At 39.8% G+C, this 8,995-nt stretch overlaps 1 long non-coding RNA gene across 1 annotated transcript; it reads right to left on the bottom strand.

The window, feature by feature from the left end:
• Positions 1 to 848: 848 nt before the first annotated feature.
• On the bottom strand, positions 849 to 1,455 carry LOC114185982. Its single transcript, XR_003604954.1, has 2 exons — positions 1,166 to 1,455; positions 849 to 1,089 (listed from the first exon to the last, which is right to left on the bottom strand). It is a non-coding gene; the product is annotated as an uncharacterized LOC114185982 (long non-coding RNA).
• Between the last annotated feature and the right edge of the window lie 7,540 nt (positions 1,456 to 8,995).

The following is an 8,995-nucleotide window of genomic DNA, read 5'->3' as shown; positions in this document are numbered from 1 at the left end:
AATCAGTTACTAATTCGGTCGCAGATATGATAATACAACAACCATTATTTTTTGGTCGCTAATAGATATATTATTTTATTTTAATTAAAATAATTTTCAAATTTAGAAGCATTTAGTGACTATTATATTTTTATGACTAAATTAATAACAAAAATAAAATTGTTTCCATGTGACTATTATATTATGTGACTAAATGACTACATCGAGACAATAACACAATACAGGTAACTAAAGTAACGCCATGACCATTTTAAGTTTCCTAAACTAAAAGCGTATTAGTGACACTTTGTTAAAATGCAGCAATACCTCCAAAGTTCTGATTCAATTCAAACACCACACCCATATTTATTACAAGAACCAATTCTAAAGTCTAGTCCACGAAAAGAATGAAAAAAAAACCTACACGATGTAAAAGCAAACATTCTACATTCTACTAACTATAACATTTGCATAGTTGTACCGCAAAGTAATATCATAAAGCTATACAATATTCGAATCTTCAAGCATCTTGGTTAAACTAAGTATTTATGATGCAGCCAACAAACAGATTCGGGCACTAGAGTACCAAACCAAATCAGAAAAAAAAAAACAAATCCTATGGTAAATATAATAAGGCAATAACTATCAACATGAACTACTAATACTCGTTAGCAAAAGCAGTGACACAACTATTAAATATTTCTGCGCTGCATGCTGAATAGAATACCTCTTCGATTGTCTAAGCGAAGTTCCGGCAGAAACAACCGCTTTATCCTCATCTAAGAATTTGGCCAGAAGAGAATTTTCGACGATCTGCTCCAATTGTTTGAACCAAGGCCAGTGACTGGTAGAAATGCAGCCACTGTTCATTTTTTTTCACTCCAATTTGTACCTCTTTCTTAGGTTATCTACCTTGTTCTTACACTGTTCCACGCTCTTCGATTGGTTCTCGCACCGTTCGCTCACCACAAACGCAACCTCCTCCCAACTCCTTCCTCTCAGGTTTCCCCAATTCAGCTGTGTGAACTTCTCCGTGTACGCCTCGAGGAGGCACATGATGGCTGTGTCAAGAACCTCAATTCTATTTCCTCACGAATACCTCACATTCGACTTCAATATTGGGGGATTCATTAGGGTTTGTCAATACAAAATAATCAACAAATTAAAGAAGGGTTTCTATCCTTACCTCGTAAATCTCGTTGAAATGGTTGAAATCAACCACAAGGTGATTCACCTCAACCTCCACGAACGCTTGAATACAAAACCAAGCCACGAAAATCAAAATCCCAATCGGTGCTAGAGAGAAAAGGAGAAAGCCCTTGTGAGAGTGGCGCTTGTGAGTGGTGCTTGCGACAATGGTCACCCTGAATGAAGCCGAGAATGTAGTTGTGAATCCAATGTTGTGGAGCATTTCCAGGGTTTGTCGGAAGGAACATGAAACAGAGGAATGGGGGAAATGAGAGGGTTTCAAAGATGAAAGGGAGGGAAACAAGATTTAACTAATGAATTTTTCTTTTTTACGAGGCGGGAGAGGGTTTGGAAAAAAAAAGATTTAGAAATTAATTTAATAATATATAATTTTTCTTTAATTATAATTTAAATGTAATAATAAGTATAATATTTTTAAAAGAATTACATAAGGTTTTTTATATATTTATCTAATTTTAAATAATTTTATGAATTTAAAAATAAATAATTATCTTCAAAATTATTATTGAAATAATATATAAATATTTTAAATTTTTGCATTAAATTTGATCGAAGTTAAATAAGATTTAAGTAAAATTTAAATAAATATTTTTTATGCCCATTTGTTATAAATCTAGTTTCTAATTATATTATTATATTAATAATAAAAATATTTTGGATATGCAATCCAAGTAAGGGAAACTAATATTTTAGAAAAATCATAGTTAAGTGCTTATATAGAGGACAATAATCTTCGTTCAAATTTCCTTCTCTTCAACTATGTTTGCTAGCCATGAACAACAGTCAAGTTGGTTCGGATTCGACCTAATGAGACTATTGCGATCTATGTCTAGCAGATCAAAGCATATCAAAGCATATCAAAGCAATAATAATGATAAATACATGTTTCTGAAGAAAAAAAATTGAAAGAAAAATATTATGTTTGTGAATTTCTTTAGTTATTTTTTATACATTAAGAGAGCAACATACATAAATATATTAATGTTAAAATTAATACTTGATCATAAATATTTTTAAATCATAATTATATTTGTTACCACACAATTATCTTTGTTATGACTATGTGATATTTTCACCATCAAAATGTGATAATCATGACAATAACAATAATCAACATCCTAAAACTTAAGTCCATATCGAACAATTTGGAAACTTCTCAAATTACAAAGTTTTTTTTTTTTGAATAAGACAAAGATTTTAGCATTTTATATAATTCAAAAACAAAACTTTTATTTCAAATTATATAATCATCGTGGTAGATATTTTGTTAATAATATTATCGATCATTGTTTTAGTTGTTACACAAATTAATATCATTACACATTTATTTAGTTATATTTTAGTTAGTAATTAAAACTTGAAACATATTTAGCGACTAAAACTTTTTGGTCACTAATTCGGTCACCAAAAACATTATATTTAGCGACCGAAATTGTTTGGTTGCTAATTACCTCATCATACATATTTTGTGACCACCAATTTTTCGGTTGCTAATAAAATATTTATTCGGTCGCTAATTCGGTCACTAAATACATTACATTTAGCGACCAAAGTACTTCGGTTGCTAATTAACATATTGTATATATTTAGCGACCACCAAATATTCAGTCGCTAATACAAGACCCATATTGGTCGCTAATTCAGTTGTTAAAAATATTGCTTCCAAATTGAATAAATAGCAACCGATTTAGCCACTAGATTTTTGCTACTGAAAAATCCGGTCGCTATTTTAGTTGCTAACCATATTGTTGTCACTTGAAAGGTAATTTGTGACTATTTCAGTGGCAAATTTGCAACAAATATTGTTCAGTAGCTATTTCGGTCGCAAATAGTGACCTAATTTTGTCGGTCGCTAATTTTGGTCGCTAAAAATCTTATTTCTAGTAGTGTTCCTCAAATATTCACTAGGAAAGTCATAGTAGAAACAGTTCCAAGTGAAACAAATTTACAATACAATGATAACAAAGATAATGCAATTAGTGTTGATTCAGAGTGGAACTATCGGGACATTTTTGTTAACATCTTATGAATGTAGATTTCATGATATGAGACCAAATCAAATAGGTTACAAATGATAGATAAGAAGTTAAATTGTACTAAAGCGTCTACAAAAACCAGTTATAAATACAGTTTGTTACTCAACAAGTCTTGGATATACCTAACCTCAAGTTAAATATTACAAGGCATAAATGCAGCTTATATGCATGAAGTCATAAACAATGACGGACCTATGAAGGGACAGGGGGAGCCGTGGCTCCCCAACTTTTTTTCAAATTTTTTTATTTATGTTATATGAAAATTACTTTGTTTTTTATTTTTTAAATTATGTATAAGAAATTTGATTTTTTAGAATTTTTTAAATAATAAAAATATATATTGGAAACTGATAAGAATTAAAATAGGTATCTTTTTATTTATTTTATAAAATATAATATTTAATGCTAATAAATAATAAAGTATAAAATTAAATTTAATAAAAAATAAACAAATTTATTAAGATATTTTTTATTTTCTCTCTCACTATTTTTTGAGTTTCTCACATATTGTACCCACTTTGGACTTTTACTTGTTTTGTTTTCTTTTGTTTATGAAGATAAAAAGAAAGTTGAACACAAATTCATTATTTTGTGCTCTCATTTTTGTATGCTTTCTTCAATTATTGAAGAAAAATGTAATTTTTCTTCTCAATTGATAGTGAAATATTAGTTTAATAATTAATATTATTTTTTATCTCACGAGCATTTGGTATATTCATTTTTATAAATATAGAAAAAAAATGCTATGCACTAAGTGTTTTGTAATAACTAGTTTTTAATTGTGTCTTGATTATCATATATTTTTCTTTTATTAATTATGTATCGTAATTTTTATTTAAATTATGATAAATTATCTTTTAGTATTTTTTTTAAAACATAAGTATATTGATAAAAAAATAAAAGAATAAATTAATTATTTAAAAGTGATAAAATGGAAGCTACTGTGAGGAAGAAAATAGAAAAAATCAATCTTTGACAAAAATAGGAAGTCAATTACATCTACTTGATTGATTTTTTAATTTGTCTCGTCTTGTTTTAACTCTTCTTGTTTCTACAACTATATCAGAAAGATAATTTTCTACAATCTACAATGAAAATTATCAAAATAAGATTGCAAAATAAAACGGAAGATGATTTTTTTGCTGACGATATGATTATTTACATTAAAAACAAAATATAACTAAAAATTTTAATATTGATTCAATTATTATTGAGTTCAATAATTTTACGGATCCATAATTAAATATATAAATTTTAAGTATATTTTGGCACCCCACAAATATTGAGTAAGGTCCGCCACTGGTAATAAACACCTCACAATAAGATTACATGCCCTTAGCACCAAGAAGATCAATCCACTGCAACGAATCTTCACTTCATTACATTCCACATTTTGCAATCTAAGGATCATATCTTGCACAACCTTACCATTGACATAAGTGATGCCTCTAATCTATTTAAATATAATATAACTATATTATTCAATTAGTCGATAATCAATAACAACATATGTACTGTACGTCCCTTCGGTCATTCAGCCAGAGTGGAAGAAGTAATAAATTAAAGGCCATCGGTCAAACGGTCGAACAGCGAATCGACTTGGTCGATCAGCCACGTAGCATCGTTAAAGGACCATCAGTCGAACGGATCACGAATAGATTATAAGACCATCGGTCAAACGGTTGAACATATAAGTCATGACCTAACCATGTTCATATCCATCGGTCCATCGGTACATCGGTTCATCGGACAAGTACGTGTTGCACCTAACCAGGACACAACAATCAACGAATCGACCATCGGTTTATCGATATCTTCAGACTTGTGTAGTCCTTCGCACGCGTCTGACGGTCGACCAGACCCACGCAAAGGTTGCATTTGTTACAGTATAACTAATCCAGTCAAGCGGCCATCGGTTGCGCGGTCAAAGGATCAGTCAAACGAGTTAGTTAACGTTAAACGAGTCAGTAACCTTGATTAAGGGATCATTGGACCGTGATTAAGGAACCCTAATCACAGGCCCACACAGAAAACTATAAATAGGACTCAAAGGTAGGTTGGTAAGGATCTTAATTTCGCATTTATTACAGCAGATATATCGGTCCACCGATTGGTCTTTTTCTGACTTAAGCATCGTAGTACTTTAGACAGGTACCCGATCGTCCTCCCAACCGATCGAGCTAAGGATTGGATTTCGCTGAAGTTGCTGGTGTGGAGAAGGATAACACAAGTTTGGAGAAGCTCTTTTGTAGGTGCTTGGTCCCTACACCCGAAACATTTTGGCGCCCACCGTGGGGCCGAGCAGCCTTTTTTAGGAGAGTATACCCTTATGGTGACCACAAGAAACCGGAATAGCAATATGGACGGAGGAAGAACGGCAGATGATCAAGCAGACACTTGGGAGATGATAAGGGCGATGCAGCAGAGGATGGATGAGATGCAGAGAAACTATGAAGTGCAGATGCAGATCTTGCGGGAGGAGAATGCCGCCCTGAGGAGGAAGGAAGAAGGAATCTCGTCAACGCCTACCGTACCCGACCCGCTCGGCCTAAGTCGGGTACGGCAGCATCGAGATGCCGTGCGGGTAGAGAGTCGCCTCCCACCCACGGGACAGGAGCAATCACAGCCGGCTCGGGTCGAGAAGACGCAGGCTTCGAAGGGAAATCCGTCGAACACTATGGCGGAGAGCTCGGGAGCAAATGATGGGGGCCGCCGATCTCGTCAGCCGATCTCCGTGTCGGGAGTATCCCCCTTCACACCTTTTATTTTGGAGATGCCACTGCCGGAGAAATGGAAAATCTCGACTTTCGATAAGTACGATGGCACGACCAATCCGGATAATCATATGCGGGTCTTCATGCATAAGATGATGTTCCATGCAGTCAGTGACCCCATCTGGTGCCGTGTCTTCTCAACTTCGTTGACGGGGGAGGCCTTGGAGTGGTTTTCCGAGCTGCCGGCCGGTAGCATTGACTCGTTTAGCACTCTGAAGGCAAGGTTCAGCACACAGTTTGCGCCCTTGAAGCCGGCCGTTCTGACGATCGACAACCTTGTGAATATCCGACAGGAGGACGGGGAATCGCTGAGGAGTTATCTCGATCGGTACAATCGGATGTCGGTCAAGATAAAGGACCTCAGCGATGAGATCGCACGACACCACTTTTCATATGGGCTCCAGCCGGGAGTTTTCGCGGACAAGATAAGCCGCAAGAAGCCGAAGACGATGGAGGAGATGAGAGAACGCGCAGCCAAATTTATACAGATGGAAGATATGCAAGAGTTTCGGGTGAAGAAGAGGGAGAAGGAGGATGCCGCAATGGCAAAGCCGGTCGCGCCTCGGCCAAACAAACCTTTGTCCCGCTCCAGCGAGAAAAAACCATTGAAGTTCACGACGTACACCCCCCTGGCTGTTCCTAGAGCCAGGATCCTGCAAGAAGCTTTCAGTGCCGAATCACTTCCCGCAGCCAGAAAGAAGCCTCCACCACCCGATGCTGACGGTAGTAAGCACTGCCAGTACCATAGGACGATCGGCCACACTACGGAAGAGTGCCATACCCTCCGCGACAAAATTGAAGAGCTTATTCGGCAGGGACACTTGAAAAAATACATCCGACAAGATCGTCCCCCGCAGAGCACGGTCAGGAACAGAAGCCCGGTGAGGAGAACCCCCCGGCCCGATATGAGAAGCGAAGAGAGCCCGATCGCGAGAAACGAAGAAGACGACCCTCCCGGTCACATCCGAGTCCCAGGAGGAGCCGCAGTCGGAGCAACGATAAACCCTTTAGGGGTTATATCAATACCATTTCCGGAGGGTTCGCCGGAGGAGGATCGAGCTCAGCGGCTCGAAAGAGGCATGTGCGGGCGTTGAAGACGGTTCATCTGGTCGAGAAGAAGATCTGGTCGATGCCCCCCATCACGTTTACGGATGACGACTTCAAGGCGTCCGATCTCGATCATGATGACCCGATGGTTATCTCGATAGAGGTGGCCGAGTATGGGATCGGGAAGGTGTTGGTTGACCAGGGAAGTTCCGTCAATATCTTGTACTGGAAGACCTTCAGGAGGATGAACCTCTCCGAGGACCTCATCGTCCCGTATAATGAGCAGATCGTCAGTTTTTCGGGCGAGCGGGTCGACACGAGGGGCTATGTGGACCTTCGTACGAGGATCGGTTCAAGGAAGGATGGCCGAGAGGTAAGAGTTAGATTCCTTTTGATTGAAGCTAATACCTCGTACAATGTATTGCTAGGAAGACCTTGTCTGAACGCCTTCGGGGCGATAGTATCTACCCTGCACCTGGCCATGAAGTTCCCGTCGGACAAGGGGATAATCTGCACGGTGCATGCAGATCAACAAGTCGCCAGGCAATGCTATGCCGCAGGATTGAGGATCAATCCTTATAGCCGCCCACGAAAACAGCACCGTTCGGAAGTAGCAATGACAGACCTGGACCCCCGAACAAACACAGAGGATCGGCTGCAGCCAGAAGGAGAAACTAAGGAGATCCTGATCGGGAGCCAACCTGGACAGATCACCAAAATTGGGGGAGCCCTGACCGCTGAAGAAGAGGGGCTCCTTAGGGCGGTGATCTTTGAGAACAAAGATCTCTTTGCATGGTCGAGCGCAGATATGCCCGACGTCCATCCAGATGTGATGTCCCATAAGTTGGCCGTCTTCCGTGAAGTTCGGCCGATCGCTCAGAAGAAGAGAAAAATGGGAGAGGAGCGGAGGAGAGCGGTCGAGGAGGAAGTCAGTAAGCTTGAAGGAGCTGGTTTCATCAAGGAGATCAAATACACTACGTGGCTAGCAAACGTGGTCATGGTGAAGAAGACGAGCGGAAAGTGGAGGATGTGCACGGATTTTACCGATCTCAACAAGGCTTGCCCGAAGGACGCATACCCATTGCCCAGCATCGATCGGCTGGTAGATGGAGCCTCAAGGCACAACCTCCTGAGCTTCCTGGATGCCTACTCCGGATACAACCAAATCCCCATGTATGGCCCGGACAGATCTAAAACGGCGTTCATCACCGACCGAGCGAACTTCTACTATGAGGTCATGCCGTTCGACCTAAAAAACGCAGGGGCAATGTATCAGAGGCTGATGGACCGGGTCTTCCGGGAGCAGATCGGTCGGTCTATGGAGGTGTACGTCGATGACATGGTCGTAAAGTCACAAACAACCGACGACCATGCGCGCGATCTCAGGGAGGTCTTCCACCAGGTGCGCAAATACAATATGCGTCTTAACCCCGAGAAGTGCGTCTTCGGGGTGCCGGCAGGGAAATTCCTGGGCTTCATGCTGACGGCCCGAGGCATAGAGGCGAACCCGGACAAGTGTGCCGCTATTGTCGAGATGAGAAGTCCAAAAAACCTGAAAGAGGTCCAGCGGTTGATGGGGCGGCTAACCTCTCTGGCACGTTTCTTACCCAGGCTGACGGAGAAGGTTAGACCGATACTGAAGATCATGAAGAAGCAAACTACAGAAAAATGGGATGATCAGTGTGAGGCGACGTTTCAGAAGATAAAGGAGATGATCAGCAGCCCCCCCATAATGTGCCGACCGGTAGAAGGAGTGCCTCTGCAGTTGTACCTGTCGGTATCGGACGACACGATCAGCGTGGCTTTAGTACAGGAAACCTCAGAGCAGCGACCCGTTTACTTCATCAGTCGAGTGTTGCAGAGCGCAGAAACGAGGTATCAGCTGATAGAGAAGATAGCCTTGGCGCTATTGACGGTCGCACGCCGATTGCGCCAATACTTCCAGAGTCA

The sequence above is a fragment of the Vigna unguiculata genome, chromosome 5 (genome assembly GCF_004118075.2).
Source record: "Vigna unguiculata cultivar IT97K-499-35 chromosome 5, ASM411807v1, whole genome shotgun sequence".
Taxonomy (NCBI): Eukaryota; Viridiplantae; Streptophyta; class Magnoliopsida; order Fabales; family Fabaceae; genus Vigna; species Vigna unguiculata.
The sequence above is the reverse complement of the archived record's forward strand: the minus strand, read 5'-3'. Positions and strand labels throughout refer to the sequence as shown.